Source organism: Lepisma saccharinum, chromosome 29, assembly GCF_977018435.1.
Source record: "Lepisma saccharinum chromosome 29, izLepSacc3.1, whole genome shotgun sequence".
Taxonomy (NCBI): Eukaryota; Metazoa; Arthropoda; class Insecta; order Zygentoma; family Lepismatidae; genus Lepisma; species Lepisma saccharinum.
Genome location: NC_139257.1, coordinates 30,612,887 through 30,631,637, shown reverse-complemented (window position 1 = coordinate 30,631,637; position 18,751 = coordinate 30,612,887). Strand labels below are relative to the sequence as shown.

The 18,751-nt window shown below is 38.7% G+C and overlaps 1 protein-coding gene across 3 annotated transcripts in view; it reads right to left on the bottom strand.

Moving 5' to 3' along the window:
* The window catches only part of Pde9 (phosphodiesterase 9), a 411,334-nt gene that overhangs the window by 216,629 nt on the left and 175,954 nt on the right, over positions 1 to 18,751 (bottom strand). Inside the window, exon 1 of one of the 3 annotated variants that reach the window (XM_083114913.1) lies at positions 13,790 to 13,870. The exons of the other annotated variants lie outside the window; for them this stretch is intronic. The gene's annotated coding sequence lies outside the window, so the exon portion shown is untranslated. Of the gene's footprint in view, positions 1 to 13,789; positions 13,871 to 18,751 lie in introns of those variants that run through there. 3 annotated transcript variants of the gene reach the window in all.

Genomic DNA, 18,751 nt, shown 5'->3' with positions numbered 1-18,751 from the left:
GGGCTCTGAGTTGGGTAACTTTAATTCTGGCCACCCGGTACATTAATCTCGTAATATTTAATGGTGTTTATTAGGCTCAAGGAAAGGAAAAGAAAGGAAACAAAATATATGTACTCATGGGGTGAAGCTCATACGAAAGGAAATTTAATATGTAAACTGTTAACACACTTAAATTTTTCTTGATCTAAAAATCACTAATTTTTATAGGCAAGAGTAGCAAACATTTTGTGTATAATAATGTGCAAAATACTTATCATGTTAAACCGTAGTGTCATTATCATTAAACTGTAAATAAACATGGGAGCTGATATTTTACAAATTATCATTAAAAATTGCTAAAATTCAGCTACAAAGACTACAGTTTTTTAAAGTCTATTATATTTTTTAAGATATTTATATTTTAAAAAATATAATAGACCACCACAAATGACAACGCCCTACAGAGACCTACTTCTGGAATTCAATTTCTAAACCCTTAGCAATAGGCGAAAATTGTTAGATCAATTGTTCCTGTACAAAACAGTAAACGGCATATTAGATAATAGTTTATTTCTTGGACAACTTCAGTTTAATATAAGGAAGAATAATTTACGTTGTAGAAATATGTTCATCCCAAAAATTCCAAAAACCCGAAAATTTAAGAGCTGCCCGATTAATAGAATTTGTGACATGTGTAATGAAATTATGATTTATAATAATTCCATAGATTTTTCAATGCCATTCTTGACTTACAAGAATACATTAGAGTCAATTTTTAAAACTACGAATATGCAATAGTTAATACATAATAACATGTTAATACATGGTAATATACGTAGTATACTCAAGATTATATGATTATTATTATTTTACTTATAAACTGTTTTGTATGTTTATACTTCTGTAATGAATACAATTTGTGAATAGATTACATATGTAACCATCGTAATTGAAGTTGTATCGTAATTCTGTAATTTTGTGATTATTATTTATTATTATTATTATTAATATCTACGCCTTCCGTAATTAGAGGATATACCTCTGTTGAAGGTAATGATAAATAAATAAATAAATTATATAGTATTGGAAGAAAAGTTACTTAAATCTTTATCGTTTCATTAACACACCCAACAACATTTCCATAGTTGGTTCCTACAGTATCAGAAAAAGAAAAATGTATATTTTACAGGACAATTTACCAGAAAAAGCCTTTCTATAAAAACAAAACATATCTACGTATATGTATTGTGCCAAAAACTATAGCCTACAAACAATTTTAAGCGTGTTTTTAAAAAATCAAAAAATCGATTTCAATCAAAAAAACCGATCAAAAATTGATTTTTAAATAAAAATCATTATTTCAATCCTCCCTGGTTTCAAACATCAATATTTAACATGTGATGATATTTTCACATACTATTTTTAGTTCCCTTTATGAACTCTGAGTTGCAATGCACAATAAATGCTTTCTGTAAACTTTCAAATAAAAATGATTGCCTGTTGTCAGCCAGCAAACACAGCCAGCTTACAAAAGCAGGATATTTGAAGTAAACAATGTAATTTGGCTCAAATTCTGTAGTATCGAGAATCAATTTGTATTGGGGAGGAAGGTAGTTCTCATAATTTTGCCGATAATAAACAGTGATCCACATTTAGAAGAAATTCAACACGAAGCAAATATTTTCTCAAGGTTATCTTGGGCCAAAATCCATTTTCTGATTTCATTCCATTAGATAAGGAGACTGGTTTTCACCATTTTTTCAGGAAGTAAGTGCCTCCCCGATGGCGCAGCGGTAGCGTCATCGCCTTGGGGTTCCGGGATCAATACCCGGTGGAGGCACATAGTAGTTCGGATCCCACTTTAAACTGTAGGTCCAGTCCCGATTAGCCTTACTGTGCATAAAGTGGACTTAAAACAACAAATCAATGAATCAGGAAGTAAGCAGACGTATAATTGTAAAAAATTCAACAAGTTGATTGAACATGGGAGGTAAGGAGAAATCTATTTCGAAAATGGGTATATATTCCTTGAAAAAGCAAAAAAAAAAAAAATGCTGAATATGACCGAAAATGAATCAAAATATGCTCTGTCACCTGGAAATGGCCAATTATGCCCTTAAAAAGCACCTTAATTAGTTTCTTCACAATATGAATTTCTAGCTATATATTTAGAGAACACTTTACCTTACCAAAAAAACATGCGGTCATGAAAATCCTAGGCGTACTATTTACTAAATTTAAACCTTGTGTTTCTGAAGCAACAATTCCTAACCTACATTTCAGCTTAGTTCTAATAATGCATATCTGGTCAGGTTACGAGGGCCAGGTTCAGAATTCTTAACTTTCAGTTTAAGATACTGTTAGCAGTTGGATGTGCCTCGCACCATACCTATCTGGACGTGAGCTAGACCCCTCCTCCTCTCCACGTCAACTAAGACGACGAATAAACCTTGACGGGTTGTTTTCTTTAAGTCAACTTTCTGCTCAGATCGGTTAATCGGGACTGGGACCTACAGTTTAAAATGGGATCCGAAGTGATCCACAACCAGAGTTTGGAACCATGGGAACTCTTGGATGGTTTTTAACAGAAAGGATATGGACCTTCCCGATAGCGCAGTGGTAGCGTCGTTGCCTTGTAATCAAGGGTTTCTGGGTTCGATACCGGCAGAGGATATGCTCTTACATTGGATCGAGAATAGTGCAATAAGAAGTCAACCCACTTTTCTAGAACATGGTACGAAAACCTAAGATCGCTACAAGTTTCCTTTTAAAAGGTTTGTTCTTGTCTTTAATCCAAAAGCATTTGTAATCCCGTGGGTTTTTGAATGAAGGGAATATATGACTACCGGTAATACGTTGCTAGTGTGGTACACAATCATGTACTACCAGGTGTTTTGCTCGAAATTGTGGCAGATGGCCTGTGGGACGTCATAAATCCAAGATGGCTGCCGCTTCATGCACTAACAAAGAAAATCGATCGTAACTCCTTTAAGAGTGACTTTTGACAATTTGTTATACATACATTTTTTGTTCAGAATTAAAAAGGGAACAAAATTGATTCTTACAGTTTTTTTAATATCTCGCACTGTTATGGAGATATATCCAGTGAAACTATTTCGTGCCCTTTTCTGCAAGGGTTCTATGCATATTTTACACTTTACTTGACATTCTGGCATAGAAAGGGGGAAAATTACTGCCTGTGATATTTTGCTGATTCCTACTACTGTGGCGTATGGTCTGTGTGACGTCATACATCCAAGATGGCTGCCTCTGAAGACATTACCAAAGAAACACGACCATCTCCCCTTTACACATTTAGGAGTCATTTTGACCATTTGTAAGTTTGTTGGGATTTTCCACGAAGAGAAGACATGTGTATGGAGGATGCTTTCATTTGGATGCATGCAATCATGTATTACTACAGGTGTTTTGCTGGAAAATGTGTCAGACCAAACAAGACGTCCGAAATCCAAGATGGCCACCATGGAGTTTCTGCACATAAAATACTGTCCATATCGTGATTTAGAGTCTGTTTATCAAATGTTTCCAGAGGCATTATCTGTTAAGAAATAACAAGTGAAAAATATTTATAATTATTATATTACTATTATTATAACTATTATAGTAAAAGAGTAATAACATCACCTGTGACTTCCGCATCGTCATTTGAAATTTAAGCAGCTTATCAGTTATCAAGATTAAGAGTGGTTGTAATCATTTGGGAAAAATCATATCAGTTCAGTCAATTTATTCAAATTCCTCGTCACTGATCTGAATCTCTTTCCTGTAAGTCATTGTTTTCACACTTTTCTTAATCTGCACTACAAAGACAGTTCAGTACGTTGCAGGGACTGATCCCGGCATATGCATAAACATTTCCTCTTTCCGCAACCACAACATGCCAACTGTAATATTATCATTGCTTCTTTTTTCCTTTTAACAGCCTATTGGACTGGGTAGATTTGGATGTTCCTTTTCAGCTTTTATTTCATTCCAATACTTGGAAGTAATAATGAAATGTGTGAAATGTGTGAGGATCACTTTTTCGGATGTGTTCACATTAATGTAATAATTGCATCCCAGTGTGTGTTTGTACGTGCAAAGAAGTGGTTGTTGAACGTATTTGATGGCGCAGAAGATGATGTGCTCCAATCTATTGCAAATCTTTGTTCTCCTGGATTTGATGAACAAAATGACAGAATGAAAGAATCAATTGATTTATTTTACTTCTCGTATCTGCAACTTTTGGCTAATTTCAAAGATGAGAATGAATGATAAGATGAACGGACAATCACAAACACATGTGGACAGAACACAACAACGCAAGTCCTATGGGTTTAAATGCCAGAGCATTGCTTGATTGAATTGTTGCTTCAAGTCCACTTAATGCACAGATAGGTCTAGAGTTTAAAGTTGAATCCACACCACTTTATAAGCCTCCACCGGGTATTGACCCCTTGATTACAAAGCGACGACGCTACCACTGCGCCATCGGAGAGGCCCTAGACGCCAGAGCATTGTTAGTGTGCAAAATGCCGTCCAGGGTGTACTTCGTGGGAGGGAGTGAGGTTGACATTTGAGTCTCTCTTACCCCCCGAATATGATGACAGGATTATTAAGAAATTCATTCATATAGTATACGTGCCTGACACAAAAATCAAAGATTTCGGCAAACTACGATGGTGTCTGTTCGCGAAAAGTGCCCCAACCAAAGTGGCCCTCACACCATTTATCAGAAGGAGTTACTTCCAAGTATTGGAGTGAAAAGAAGCAGAAACGGAACATCCAAACCTACCCAACCCAATAGGCTGTTGATTGTAAAGAAGGAAATGTGGATGACAAAAAGATCATTCCTGTCATATTGACACTGCCTAGAGCTCCAGACAATGTTGAATGAGGAAGTCACAGGCAACGTCATAATACGGCAGTGTCCAAAAAGTAGAGAAATGGAAGGGAAGATTTGCACGATCATAAATATTTATCAAGGAGTATAAGTCACTTACGTGCATAGGCAACAGTACTGCTAGTGTCAAATAGGCCCATGATTGAAAGGTAAACAAAACACAGCATATCAGAACAAGAGTGCCTCATTCTGTATCTGAGGACAATCTCTTGGTAAAGTGTGCCATGTACAGTACAAACATGGCACAAAGACGTCAGCGAAGAATCATCGGACGCCTGGAAGCAGGTCAAACGCAGACTGAAGTCATACCAGCATTAACTGTGCCAAGTCAATTCCAGGATCTGGCAACAGTTCCAAAACACAATAGATGATGATGGTAGGGCAGAACAAGGTTGTAAACGAGTAACAACGCCACAACAGGGCCGATATCTGGCTTTAACTGCACGACGAAACCGAACGAAGTCTGCAAGACAACTGTTCTCGGAGCTTGCAGCCACATCAAGGGTTAGAGTTTCTCTCGCCAAACTGTGTACCGGAGACTCAAGACAGCTGGTCTCTATGTGTGTCCCGCTTGATCCAGTGCACAGAGGGGTCCCCTTACAGTGGAGTCAGCATCATCGAAATTTGACCCTGAACGAACGGAGGAACGTGCTCTTTGACAGATCAGTTCAGATTCAGTTTGCAAAATGATTTTCGCCGCACATTAATCTGGAGAGAACCTCGATCACGATATAATCCACGGAATATCGTAAAACGGGATCAGTTTGGTAGAGGTGGAATGTTGGTACGGTAAGACATCATGCTCAATGGTCTATGGAGCTGCACGGCTCTGCTGGAGGTACTGTTACTGTGTAGAGGCAAAGAAACTATGTACTCCAACTTGTGTGAGTTTTCAGAAGCTCAGTCGGACCAGACTTCATCTTCAAGAATGATAAGATGATGATACATGTGCGCATCGAACCAAATTGGTGGATAACTTTCTCGAAGGTGAAGAAATCCGTTGCATAAACTGGTCACCGAGGTCCCCAGACACAAATCCTGTAGAGTCTTAAGGAGACGAGTAAGCTCGCGATCCTTCACCAAGGACATTTCCAGAGCTCTACACTGCTCTTCGTGGGGAATGGAACCAGCTGCCCGTAGAGCTCTTGAACCACCTTGAAAAGAGCATGCTACGTCGTTGTAAGGTTGTGTAGCAGTAACTTCACCCCGTACAAACTTCTTCTTTCCGTTAAGGAAGTGATCTATTTTCTTTTTTTTTTTTTTTGGCATGTGTATTTCTAATTTCATGGATTCTACTCTATTGTATACCATATAACGTTTTGATTAATTTTCACTATGTTTTACGCAGTACTGACACTTCATTAATAAAATAATAATAATTTCTCATATCTTCCTCATACTTAACTTTTGGAGACTACTGTAGTTATAAAAATTGTAATAATATTTTTCACTATTTAATTATTAACAGAAAATGCCCCTGGAAACATCTGATAAACGAACTCTAAATCACGATATGGACAGTATTTTATGTGCAGAAACTCCATGGTGGCCATCTTGGATTTCGGACGTCTTGTTTGGTCTGACACATTTTCCAGCAAAACACCTGTAGTAATACATGATTGCATGCATCCAAATGAAAGCATCCTCCATACACATGTCTTCTCTTCGTGGAAAAACCGAACTAACTTACAAATGGTCAAAATGACTCCTAAAGGTGTAAAGGGGAGATGGTCGTGTTTCTTTGTTAATGTCTTCAGAGGCAGCCATCTTGGATGTATGACGTCACACAGGCCATACGCCACAATAGTAGGAATCAACAAAATCTCACAGGCAGTAATTTTCCCCCTTTCTATGCCAGAATGTCAAGTAAAGTGTAATATACGCTTAGAATCCTTGCAGAAAAGGGCACGAAATAGTTTCACTGGATATATCTTCATAACAGTGCGAGATATGAAAAAAACTGTAAGAATCAATTTTGTTCCCTTTTCAATTCTGAACAAAAAATGTATGTATAAACAATTGTCAAAAATCACTCTTAAAGGTGTTACGATCGATTTTCTTTGTTAGTGCATGAAGCGGCAGCCATCTTGGATGTATGACGTCATACAGGCAATCTGCCACAATTGCGAGCACAACACCTGGTAGTACATGATTGTGTACCACACTAGCAACGTATTACCGGTACTCACATATTCCCTTCATCCAAAAACTCACGGACTGTGAAATATTGACATATGCCCCTGGACTACTTGGAACTTTAGATAATTTCAAAATGAAAATCCCTGGTCTCGTCTTGTCAGAATATCATTTCTACTAATCATCAAGAAGATCAATCTTCCTTGGAAAAAAGTAATTGCATATTTATTTTTCCTCAGACCCTTCCGGAAGGTTATCGGAGTTGGCCTGACAGGAAACGGAAGTGCCTTTCGTTGAAATCGATAGTCAAGAAAGCAAAACATCCCAAGACGATTCCCTTCCATTTGTTTGTATTCTCTTGAGAGGATGCTCATCATTCCGGATTGAAACTGCATTGCTACCGTATCACAACACCGTAATTGGTGTTAGAGGCCTCCATATTTGGTTTGGTGTAACAGGACACCAAATGCCATATTAACACCGAGAGGTTTCTGTGAACACCACTTTTGGTGGCAACTTGGCTACATATTTGTTTAGAGTGTAGGGGCTATGTGGAATGAACACCACGGTCACCTGACCTAAACCACATGGACTTTGCCATACGCACATTAAAAAGTATGCAACTGTGTTGCCACCGAAGGTGGTGGCAACTGGACACTCCTATTGGTGTAATGCGAAATTTGGCGTTGGTTGTTTGGTATCGAGTTACACCATTTGTTGTCAAAACCACACCACGTATCGACATCTTTAACTCTAGATTAGTTATTTTGTTGCACCAATGAGGCAGGCACGTATCTAGAAATGTTTTTTTTTTTTGGGGGGGGTCCGAACAAAGTGTCTCAAATTAATAATAATAGTAATAATGTTTAAACAAAAAATAATTTTTATATTAAATTAAAATAATAGAGGAAAAGGACTATATATGGTACCCCCTTTTTATGTTGTCATTTTCGGAGGGAAAAAATAATATATCAAGCAGCTGCCTTTAAAATGCATATCTATGAAATATATACTTAAATGTATTAGCATGCTAAAGTATAGAAGGTCTGCATTTTTTTAATAAAAAAGCAATTTACAAAAAATTGTAAAGTGATGTATTTCAAAATTGTGGTCTAAATATGGGCTACTAGTGGCAATATCACAAAAAGCAATTAAAATTTAAAAAAAAACAGTCATTTGTCGCAAAAACATTATAAAATTCATATTTATGAATAATCTGTTGCTTTGAAAATCACGCGGAATGGGAAAAAATCGAAATTAAGAAAAACATCCAAATATTTGTTGACAATGTGATCTCAACATTAGACCTCATGTCATAGCCCATATTTAGACCATCACTCTATTATTCTTCTTCAATTGATTTTCGCTCTGTGTGGTACATATTTCACAAACAAATCATGGCATTATAAAAGCCCACATTTGTTTTATGTACCGCTAATGTCATAACCTATACAAAGCAGATGAGAATTCAGAAAACGCAGAGTTTTCGGAGGTCGCAATTCTATAACAGCGTCCAAGGCCGAAACTAACCACCACTTTCTCTTGCGAATTAGCGCCACAACCTTTGTCCTTTACAGATAACCAGTTCCAATAGCTTCTGCCAAGATGCAGCACCCGGCAGCGCTGATAACTCCAAAACCCATATTTAGACCTTCGCCCATATTTAGACCTTCTCCTCTATTAGTTAAAATATTAAAAATAATTAATATTGTATTTTTATTACAGGAATAGGTAAACGAACATTGATATAACAGCACGTATTCATTATCTAGCTTCCGTGTAGTTAAGGTCGGCAAAATTTGTACCAGAAACTGTCCTGGCAAGGAAATTAATGTCAAATAGATAAAGAATTGAATATTTATTAAATATAAAAAAAGGTTGTTAGATCCAGTTCACGAAAAGTCAAGTTCCTGGTAATATTTTATGAATGTTACGTTGTAAGTAGTAGGTAAAAAATCTACTTTGTCATGTCATTCAAAGTAGTATGATTACAATATAATCCTTGCCTTCCAATAAGTTTGGCGGAAATAAATAAAAAACAGTTTATTTTCATTATTTAATTTTTGTTATTTTATTACTTCATTATTTTCATTATTTAATTTTTGTTACTTCATTATTTTCATTATTTAATTTTTGTTATTAGTCCTTCGGCGGGGGGGGGGGGGGGTCCGGACCCCTGGACTCCCTAAATACGTCCTTGCAATGAGGGTCTTAAACCATTATGGTGGCAACTCAAAGTCTCGAAAAATCCTGGGGCGGCATGGGGAAGTTTCTGAGAGGCAGTGCTTCTTCAGCCTCCTTAAACGACATCCATGGTACAATGTCAAGATGTCGTTATTTAAAGTTTAAAGGTTAGGTTCGCCCGATTATCTTCCAAATGAATCCTGTGCTGCACAGTGATGTTCCGTCTCACTCAAATCTTCATTTCGTTTGCTTCTCTCGCCCATTGGAGTGGAAGCGAGATGAAGCTAAGCGAAATTCCGAAATTTTTAATGAACTTTTCTCCTTAAAATAGAACAACAGCGTGCCAGCTGACACTCGATTACATGTAATTTTCGTTCAAACATGTTTCCACCGCCTCGCCTCCACAACAGTGTGCACCCAGCTTAAGTTTACACTTCTTTGTATGTGCAGAACACTGTCGTCTGCACAGAGGGAAATTACAGGTGGCTACTCTAAGGCCATCATAACATTCAAGTATAATTCCCGGTTTTCAAGGCGAACTTTCAAAAATTGAAGGGTATACAATCAATGTTTTCTCTATTTCAACCTTATACAGGGTGTTTCATAAAGGACTTTACAACTGTGTAATTATATATAAATTTATTCACACGACTCGCAGAGCTGATTTTGGTGTCATTTTGTAGCAAAATACATCAAGTTTTTACCCTGTAAGTTAATAAGGTTGAATGCGACTTCCATTGGTAAGTCGATTTCTTGCAGCGATTCAGGCGTAACTTCCTCAACTGCAGCGTAGATTCTTGCTCGGAGATCAGCGAGTGTAGCAGGTAGGGGTGGTCTGAAAACTTTACCCTTGATAAATCCTCAGAAGTAAAAATCAAGAGGTTGCAGGTCTGGTGAACGAGATGGCCATGCAATCGGCCCAACTCGACCTATCCATTGATGTGGAAAGCGGTTACTGAGGAAAACCCGGACGTCATTGAGGTAGTGTGCCGGTGCGCCATCTTGCTGGAAGTGAATTTGCAAACACTGACTGGAAAACAGTGAAGACAGCCATTGTGGTACAACTGTCGCTAGCACTAGCGGTGGTGTGATTCGGATCTAAGCTACTACGTGAGTCAAAACTTGATGTATTTTGCTACAAAATTACACCAAAAGCAGCTCTGCGAGGCGTGTGAATAAATTTATATATAATTACAAAGTTGTCAAGTCAATTATGAAACACACTGTATATTACTGCCTCTCGCCACACACACACACAAATACGAGATATTAACAATGTAAAGGGTCTGCGAGATTCCAATGTATCCAAAAATTCTAATTCAATTAAGGTCCGCAGTTTACATTTGCAATTTCACATACTCAGACTCGAAATACATCTACAAACACAAGTCACAAATGTTACGGGATGCAGTAACCTACGAGAAATTGTTAATTGTATAAGCAATTCAAATTTACATAATCAACTTCAAGATATCTTATCTCGCAATAATTTTCCGTATGTCAGATAGATTGTTCTGCAAAGGACACTGACAAACCAAAAGGATTGAGAGAATTTTGTTTTATTTTCCACGCAGCTTTCTTTTGTTTTCCTTCCTCGATAAAAATCAAAGCTAAACTGTAAAAAAACTTGCCTTAGGGCATTTATAAATATGGATAAATTCAATGGAATTTGGATCAATAAAAGTTGCGGTAAAACTGTCATATGCGGGAAATCGTTCTAACTCGTTTATTCTCTACTTTTTTCCATTCGTACTTACCTATTCTGCATTGCGAAACATTGTTTAACAAGGGATTTCGCTTTTTTTTTTTTTAACGAAATTAGTATATATTGTCGACATATCGAGTAATTGTTGTTCGTTCTTTTCTCGCTTCCTGAACACGCAAAATGGCGGGCAAATCTTGACTAGCGTTGTGTTTCAAACGACAAAGCAGTGTTTCAACCTTCTTAACAGAAAAATTCCCGCATAGCCCCGAAAACCATTCCCGCATAGTCCCAAAAACCATTCACGCATAGCCCCAAAAACCATTCGGGATAGTATGACCATCCACGAATAGCCCCAAAAACCATTCGGGATAGTATAACCATCCACGAATAGCCCCAAAAACCATTCACGATAGCCCCACGCACCATCACGGTAAGGTTAGGTTAGGTTGCTTTAGGTTGGGCAATATAGTGAAAAAACTGTGTTTGGAAACAATTACCGGGAATTACGTCATCAGATGCTCGCAACATCTGGTTCAAGTACATGGATGGAAATGCAAGCAACAGCTTTCGTGCATCGGACGGACATTATTATAGAAAAATACATGATTTAGCGGCCAAATACATTGAAAAATGCGAGAAAACACTTCTACGACCTTCCGAAATTACACAAACTCAATTCCGTAAGTCCGAAATTACACAAACTCAATTCCGTAAGTACTTTCTCCTGTAAATTTCAAGAAATCCATTTCCCGGATATGATATTTTTACCAAAGTTGCAATTTTTCACGTCTACGGAGAAGAATCCAAGCAGCACTCCTGGAGCCAATAATTCTAGCATAATTCATAATTCCCGGAGTTCAAGGAATTCCCGGAGTTCAAGGAATTCCCGGTGAGTAGCCACCCTGAATTAACACTAACACACACACACGCACGTATGTTCATTCTGGCTTCATAAACATTACGATTCGTAGCACCAAAAAGTTATTAACTAAAATTTCAAAATGAACTCAATGCGTCTCACATTTCACTAAACCGATCACCAATTCATCTCTTGCCCCTTTCACTCTGTGTTTGTACGGGTTCTTTCACAGGCCGAGTTCTGGTGAAATACACAACAGTGCTGTGCTCAAGGAGGGGCTGGGAAGGTCATGCCCCCCTTTGGGACATGAGGACTGAATAATATATGTACCGTCCTTCTTTCGAAAATCGAGGACACGCCACTGATCGACGCCAAGGAGACACTGAAGAGTCAGAACCACCGACTGTTAAAATCCCTTAATACAGGGTGACACAGTGATGTATACCCATTTTGGAATGAACATTACACAGTTAATTGTACACCAAACTGTATTATTTTTGTTGTATAATGTGTGTGATCTATTGCCATTTATTTTACATTTATTTATTTATTTATTGCAGTTACCGTGGTCGGTGGAACATCACGTGTTCATGTATGATGCCTATGTTGCAGCTCAGAGGTTCAGCACCTGGTGGTGTCTTTTGGAGTTACAGTGCCTGTGGTTCGAAACTGCTTAACTCATTTTAAGATTGTTTTGCATGTTGGAACTGCTCCATGCCGCCTTACGTGGAAGTGCCGGCGGAATAACCTCTGAGCTTCAACCACTGAGTCGCCGTTCCTCACATAGGCATCATACGTGAACACGTGATGTTCCACCGACAACGACTCCATGGTAAATACAATAAATAAATGTAAAATTAATGGCAATATATCACACACATTATACAACAAAAATAATGGAGTTTGGTGCACAATTAACTGTGTAATGTTCATTCCAAAATGGGTATACATCTCTGGGTCACCCTGTATAATAACAAAATAAAACATGTAAAATCCTTTTACTTGCTCATTTCATTAAGATAGAAGAATATATAGCTTCTTACATTATAACCCTATTTTCAGTACTGTATTTTAATCAGAGTGAAAGTCTCAAATGAAGTAAAATGTTTACTCAGATGTGTGTGCATATTAAAGTTTACAAGTGTAATACAGAGCATGCAATTAATGGAAGTGAAATGCAATGATGACAGAACTGTAACAATGTCGGCAGGGTACAAAAAGGATAGCCTAGGGTCCCAAATTTTATAAAGTCTCCCAGGGAGTGTTTTTGGTACTACTTTACTATACCGGAGACACCTATCAATGTTTTATTTCGCAATTTTTTACATTGCTAACGTACTATTCTGCATTGCGGAACATTTCTTTAGGTGTAATAATGGATTTCTAACGAAAATAATGTCTATTTCTTACATACGATAGCCCCACGAACCATCACGGGGACGAGGTATGCCTACTAGGTTAGGTTAGGCCTGTTAGGTTAAGTTCCATTAGCACTCCTTTCGTTCAATTTAGCATATACGGACAACATGGGTTACAAATTCCACGGCATCTTCCACACCCGGCAACAACTTCACGACGCATCCTCGACACATCATGTTGTAGCAGCAGCAATAGCGCGTATTGTGCTCTCGTGCAGAAAGCAAATGGCGGCAGCAGCAATAGCGCGTCGGAAATAGATTTTCATAGAAAACCACATGCATTCGCATTAAAATGGATCAAAACTACATTCCCGAACATCAACAACGCTACAGAAAATGATTTGCGTAAGTACTTTCTCCTGTAAATTTGAAGAAATCCGTCTCCGGTATAGTAAAGTGTTACCGTGTTTTTTTCTGAACGCTTCTTCAATTCGATCTAATCATCACTCGCCTCATCGTCGCGATTAGCCAAAAGTGGCAGAGAAGAGACTCAAAATGTATATATAGGGCAACGGCAAAGGAAGAGGAATACAACATCTTTGTGGTAGCTCCCAATGCAAGGCACAAGAACTGCAAAAGAAAACAATAGATGATTGAGTCCTTACCCACAATTCTCCGAATCCCGGGGCATTTTCCGAGTAAAATAAACCACTTTCCGTTCTCCACCGCACAACACCAGCGTCCACTGAGTCACTCGACCCTTACCAATGCACCGACGTTCTTCCCCCGGTTACCCTCTCCCCCCCAGCAAACCTATTGTCCAGCGATTTGCGTCCGAACACACATAAAAAATGAGAAACGGTGCGACGTCCCGTCCCGACGCTCATACCAATTGCCGAGGACATCCATTGGCCATCGAATCGCATCATGTCCGTCCAATAACGGTGCGAGTTTCACACACAGAACGACATATAAGAAGATGGTCGCCAAAGACAACGGATTCTAGTCGCGGCACAGCCTGCATCCAAACGGCCGCATTGGATATCGGCGCGTGATAACGCTAACGCAAGCAGAAACGGCCATCCTGCATGCATTGTTGAAAACAATGGACAATAATGCCCGGGAAGACATGTGGAGGAATGGTCACGTGGCTTGTGACGCACGATCTTACTCTGTAATTGTCCTCGTACGTTGCAAAGCAAACACCTGTGCTTACAGGCGCTCCTAAGGTATTCGTCTCGCATGGTCCTGGATGGGCAATGCCTTATACGTAACGTCGACGACGCAATAGTCGTGCATAGCCTAGTTCCGCTATGTCAGGGGCTTTCTTGAAAACTGATATCGTCTATAAATTCTAAAAACAAAAAAGTGGTTAGGGAAACTAGATTCAATTTGCTGTTGTTGATTTTTCTGCAACTTTTGGCTAATCGCGAAGATGACGAAATTGATGCAGGAATTCGAACCCGGGACCTCTGGTGCCGTAGCGCGCTGTGATAACCATTCCTCCACGAAGATCAGCAGGAACTAGATTCGAATCCAGGAGCGGAATCAAAGCGTGGTGGGGGAGACCCCCCTCCATAGTGGCACCCGTGCCGCGGTTTTGCCACCCCTTTCAAAAAATACTAATTGTTGAGTATTTCCTGATAATGGACTGGGTAAATACTGTCAGTTTTGCAATAGTAATTTGCAGACACATTTGACAATCTAATTGGAAATATTTCTTACAAATGTGACTATTATTTATGAAGGATAGAATGAACCCTGGTAGGGATGAAAATTTATCATATATACACATACCGGGTGGCCAGAAGTAAAGTTACCCAACTCATAGCCCTCTGTAGCCTGTTTGAGGCATCGTAGAACTCTGAAATTTTGGTGAATGCACTATGCAGACCGTAGCCGATGCAGACCATGGGGAAGAAGGTGACGAAAAAAAAAATAGTTCAATTTTCCGCCACCAGGTTGAAATGTGGCGCTGTAATTATGAATATTGAAAAAACACAAGTGTACAAATCTTTAAATCAGGAACAAGAGGCTCTATCCGCCACTGCAACAGCCACTTCGGTGACAACTTCTTCTGCAATCGGCTGGCGGCCCCTTCCTGGTGCAACACCCAGATCTCCAGTCTCTTCAAATTTCTTCATCATCTTTCTTAACCCATGCGTCGTATGCGTCGTCATGGGCCCCTTTCGAAGTCCTTTCGCATGACGATAACCTCGCAATGCAGCTGCACTATTACTACTGTTCTGATAAAACAACTTCACTAGCAATGCGCGTTCTTTCTTATTTAATGGCATGGTGATCACTTCCGAACTTTTGTTCAGCACTCACGTTAAGTGATTTAGCTGAGTTATTAATTAGAAAGACATTTGTTAGTGGCTGGAACTTGCGAGAAAATAATCTCTCGTTTATTGCAAGATTGCAAGGTAAAGGCAAATCCATAACCAATTGGAGCCGTTTACAGTGGCGTCGCTAGGCCCTTTTGGAGGCGGCTTCAGCCCCCCCCCAATCCCTCGATAAGCCCCCCCCCCAATTTTTAGCTATTATTACATACAGTATTTCGAGAAAACATATTTGAACAATTGTTAATGCAGGAACATACCTGTAGATACATATTCTGGGAAAGAATCGTTTCGTTGTGACATAGTTTTTTTTAAACCACGATCTTACATCTGACACGTCATGTCTTTAGCTGGCAACAGTGCAAACGATCGCCGTCATTTGTTCTATTTTCACAACGGTTGCTACCCGAGGAAACGGTAGTGGTGCGTTTTGTGTTACGGAGTTTGTGATATTGTGTGTTTGTTATCAAAGCTTTTCGTGACATTTACTGTTGTACGTACAACAATGGACAAATTTATTATTCGAAGTAAGCGCCTGAAATCGGAAATCGGAAAAGGAAGAGTGTCATGAATTGTGTATGGATTGTGTTATTGATAATTTTGCAAGAAATTCGAACCGCAGAGTACAGCTGATACATAAAGACATAGTTCACCAGCATTAGAAAAACAGAACAAGAATATCCATCTGTTTTCATAAAAATTAATGCAGTAAATCTATGTTAGTTTTAATTCCTTATGCTTGTTATATATTATTGTCTTATTAATCACTTTGCTATTTTCAAACATTAAAAATATTTACAATAGTAGTAAGTCATGTATCTGGTTGCAGCCCCCCCCCCCCCAAAGCAGATGGCCTAGCGACGCCACTGGCAGTTTACGTCATTATTACAACTCATCATTGAAGTACAGCGCCACATTTCAACCTGGTGGCGGAACATTCAACTATTTTCTTTATCGCCATCCTCTTCCCCACGGTCTGCATAGTGGATTCATAGTTCTACGATGCCTCAAACAGGCTACAGAGGGCTCTGAGTTGGGTAACTTTAATTCTGGCCACCCGTACACACACACACACACTAACACTACAGCCCCCACATATATATCTCTGGAGTTTGGACTCGCAGCCAGTATAATCCTCTGTGGGGCCTGTGTTGTTTCGGCCCTGCATGTTTGTGATTGTCCCTTTATCCATCTCATCATTAGGGAAAGGATTTTAAGGTGCAAAATTATTATGGTCGGAAAAGGGAGAACATATTCTGAAAATGTTTACAAAAAGGTGCAATGTGCAGATAAAATGCCTTTATTCAATGCTCTCTTTTTCTGCGCCTTCTGTATATAACGCGCGCGGACCGCGTAGAGAACTGTGGTTCTGCCGAATACGTTTTGTCGAAGCTTGTGTTTTCTCTCTTGGGTTTTGCTACATTATCTTGGGAACTATTGGGGCTACAATGTTTATATAATGCCATTTTATAGCTCTCGTTCTGCTCTACAAAATGAGACTATAGGATCCTATGTAGCTGCTCAAGAAGAGTGAAAATAATTTACTTTTCTGTCCAATTTTTTAACATGAAAGAAAAGTAAGGGAAGAGGTGCTGAAGCATCAAAGATGTAGTAAAAAGGGGATAACTGTTCTTATCTCACAAATAGGTGCAACAAAGTGTGTTCATTTTACTTGATTCCATGTCCTAAAATACATATCTCAAATGATCGGTATGAAAACAGCAATATTTTTGGAAAGGTGCTGCACCTTAAAATCCGTTCCCTAACAATCACCATTCACCCTCATCTTCAAGATTAGCCAAAAGTGGTAGAAAGCGAAGTGTATGTCAGTGGCGTATACTGAGCCCAAAATCTGGGCTATCTCAGTATGTCACGTGGTCCTAGGCTATGAATAGAAATAAGTTTACCAAATCCTAGGAAATCAGGTTGCCAACTCGTAGGAAATCAGGTTGCCAACTCGTAGGAAATCAGGTTGCCAACTCGTAAGAAATCAGGTTGCCAACTCGTAGGAAATCAGGTTGCCAACTCGTAGGAAATCAGGTTGCCAACTCGTAGGAAATCAGGTTGCCAGCTCGTAGGAAATCGGGTTGCCAACTCGTAAGAAATCAGGTTGCCAACTCGTAAAAATCAGGTTGCCAACTCGTAAAAATCAGGTTGCTAACTCGTAAGAAATCAGGTTGCCAACTCGTAAGAAATCGGGTTGCCAACTGCAGAATCACCTCACTGATATGAATAATTTTATTTACAATTTCTGATCGATTTTTCTCCTGTATTTTATTCTCTAGGCTTCAGGCTTCGCAGATAGCCTAGCTAGCATAGAATATACGCTCCTGGTGTATGTATGTCTGTGTAAACATATAGGCCCGAAACAACAAGCCCCACAACAGAGGATTATCCTAGCTGTGAGTCCAAACGCCAGAGCCTTGATAGTCTGCAAAATGCATCGTGCACTACGTGGAAGTGAGAATGACATTTGTGTGTCTTTTAAAAGGTAACCCCTTACAGCCCATTTATATGTGTGTGTATGCGTGTGTGTCATGTTGGCGTATTTAAATTATAGAATATTAAAAAAAAGTTTCCAATACAAAACTGCTACTTACTAAGCATGTAAACAGAGATTTTATGGGACATGATCTCTCGATATTTTCCGGCTATCCATCTTTTTCTCTTTAATGGAATCATCTGTGTTACAGCCTCCAGCTGGAGGAGGAAGAATCTTGAAGAAAGGCTTTGATCACGCCGTAATTAAGTTTATCCGCGCTACCTACGTCACAGCGTGCTTCCTTCCTACACAAACCCTTTTCTAGAGCACTCTCCCAGCAGACGAGATGAGTTATATACGAAGGGCACCACAGGATTTCTCCAGAATTCAAAAATATTAGTAAAGATTATTGCAGTGCTCTGCAGAATAACAAGTCGTTAGAAAAGGTTTCACCTAATTCGCTTGTTTAGTGTTTTTTTTGTTTTATAAACTTAACAATCGTTATGTTATGGAACGTTCCATGTGTTCCTGAATCTCCATTTTTAAAATTAAATGTAATGCTGAAACTTTATCCTATCTTGTAAGTAAACGATTGAAAATTATGATTTTTATAAAATAAGATTAGACATAATTAATACATAATAAACGAATAATATGTAAAATACCTTCTACCTTTTATTTACTTTTGTTATCCATTGTGTCCCAGAAAAACAATTAATTTATCCTTTCACTGTTACATTTCTCCTTCAACTCCACTAGAATATTCAAAAGTCAATTACCTTCTTTCTTTGTCTTAAGTAATT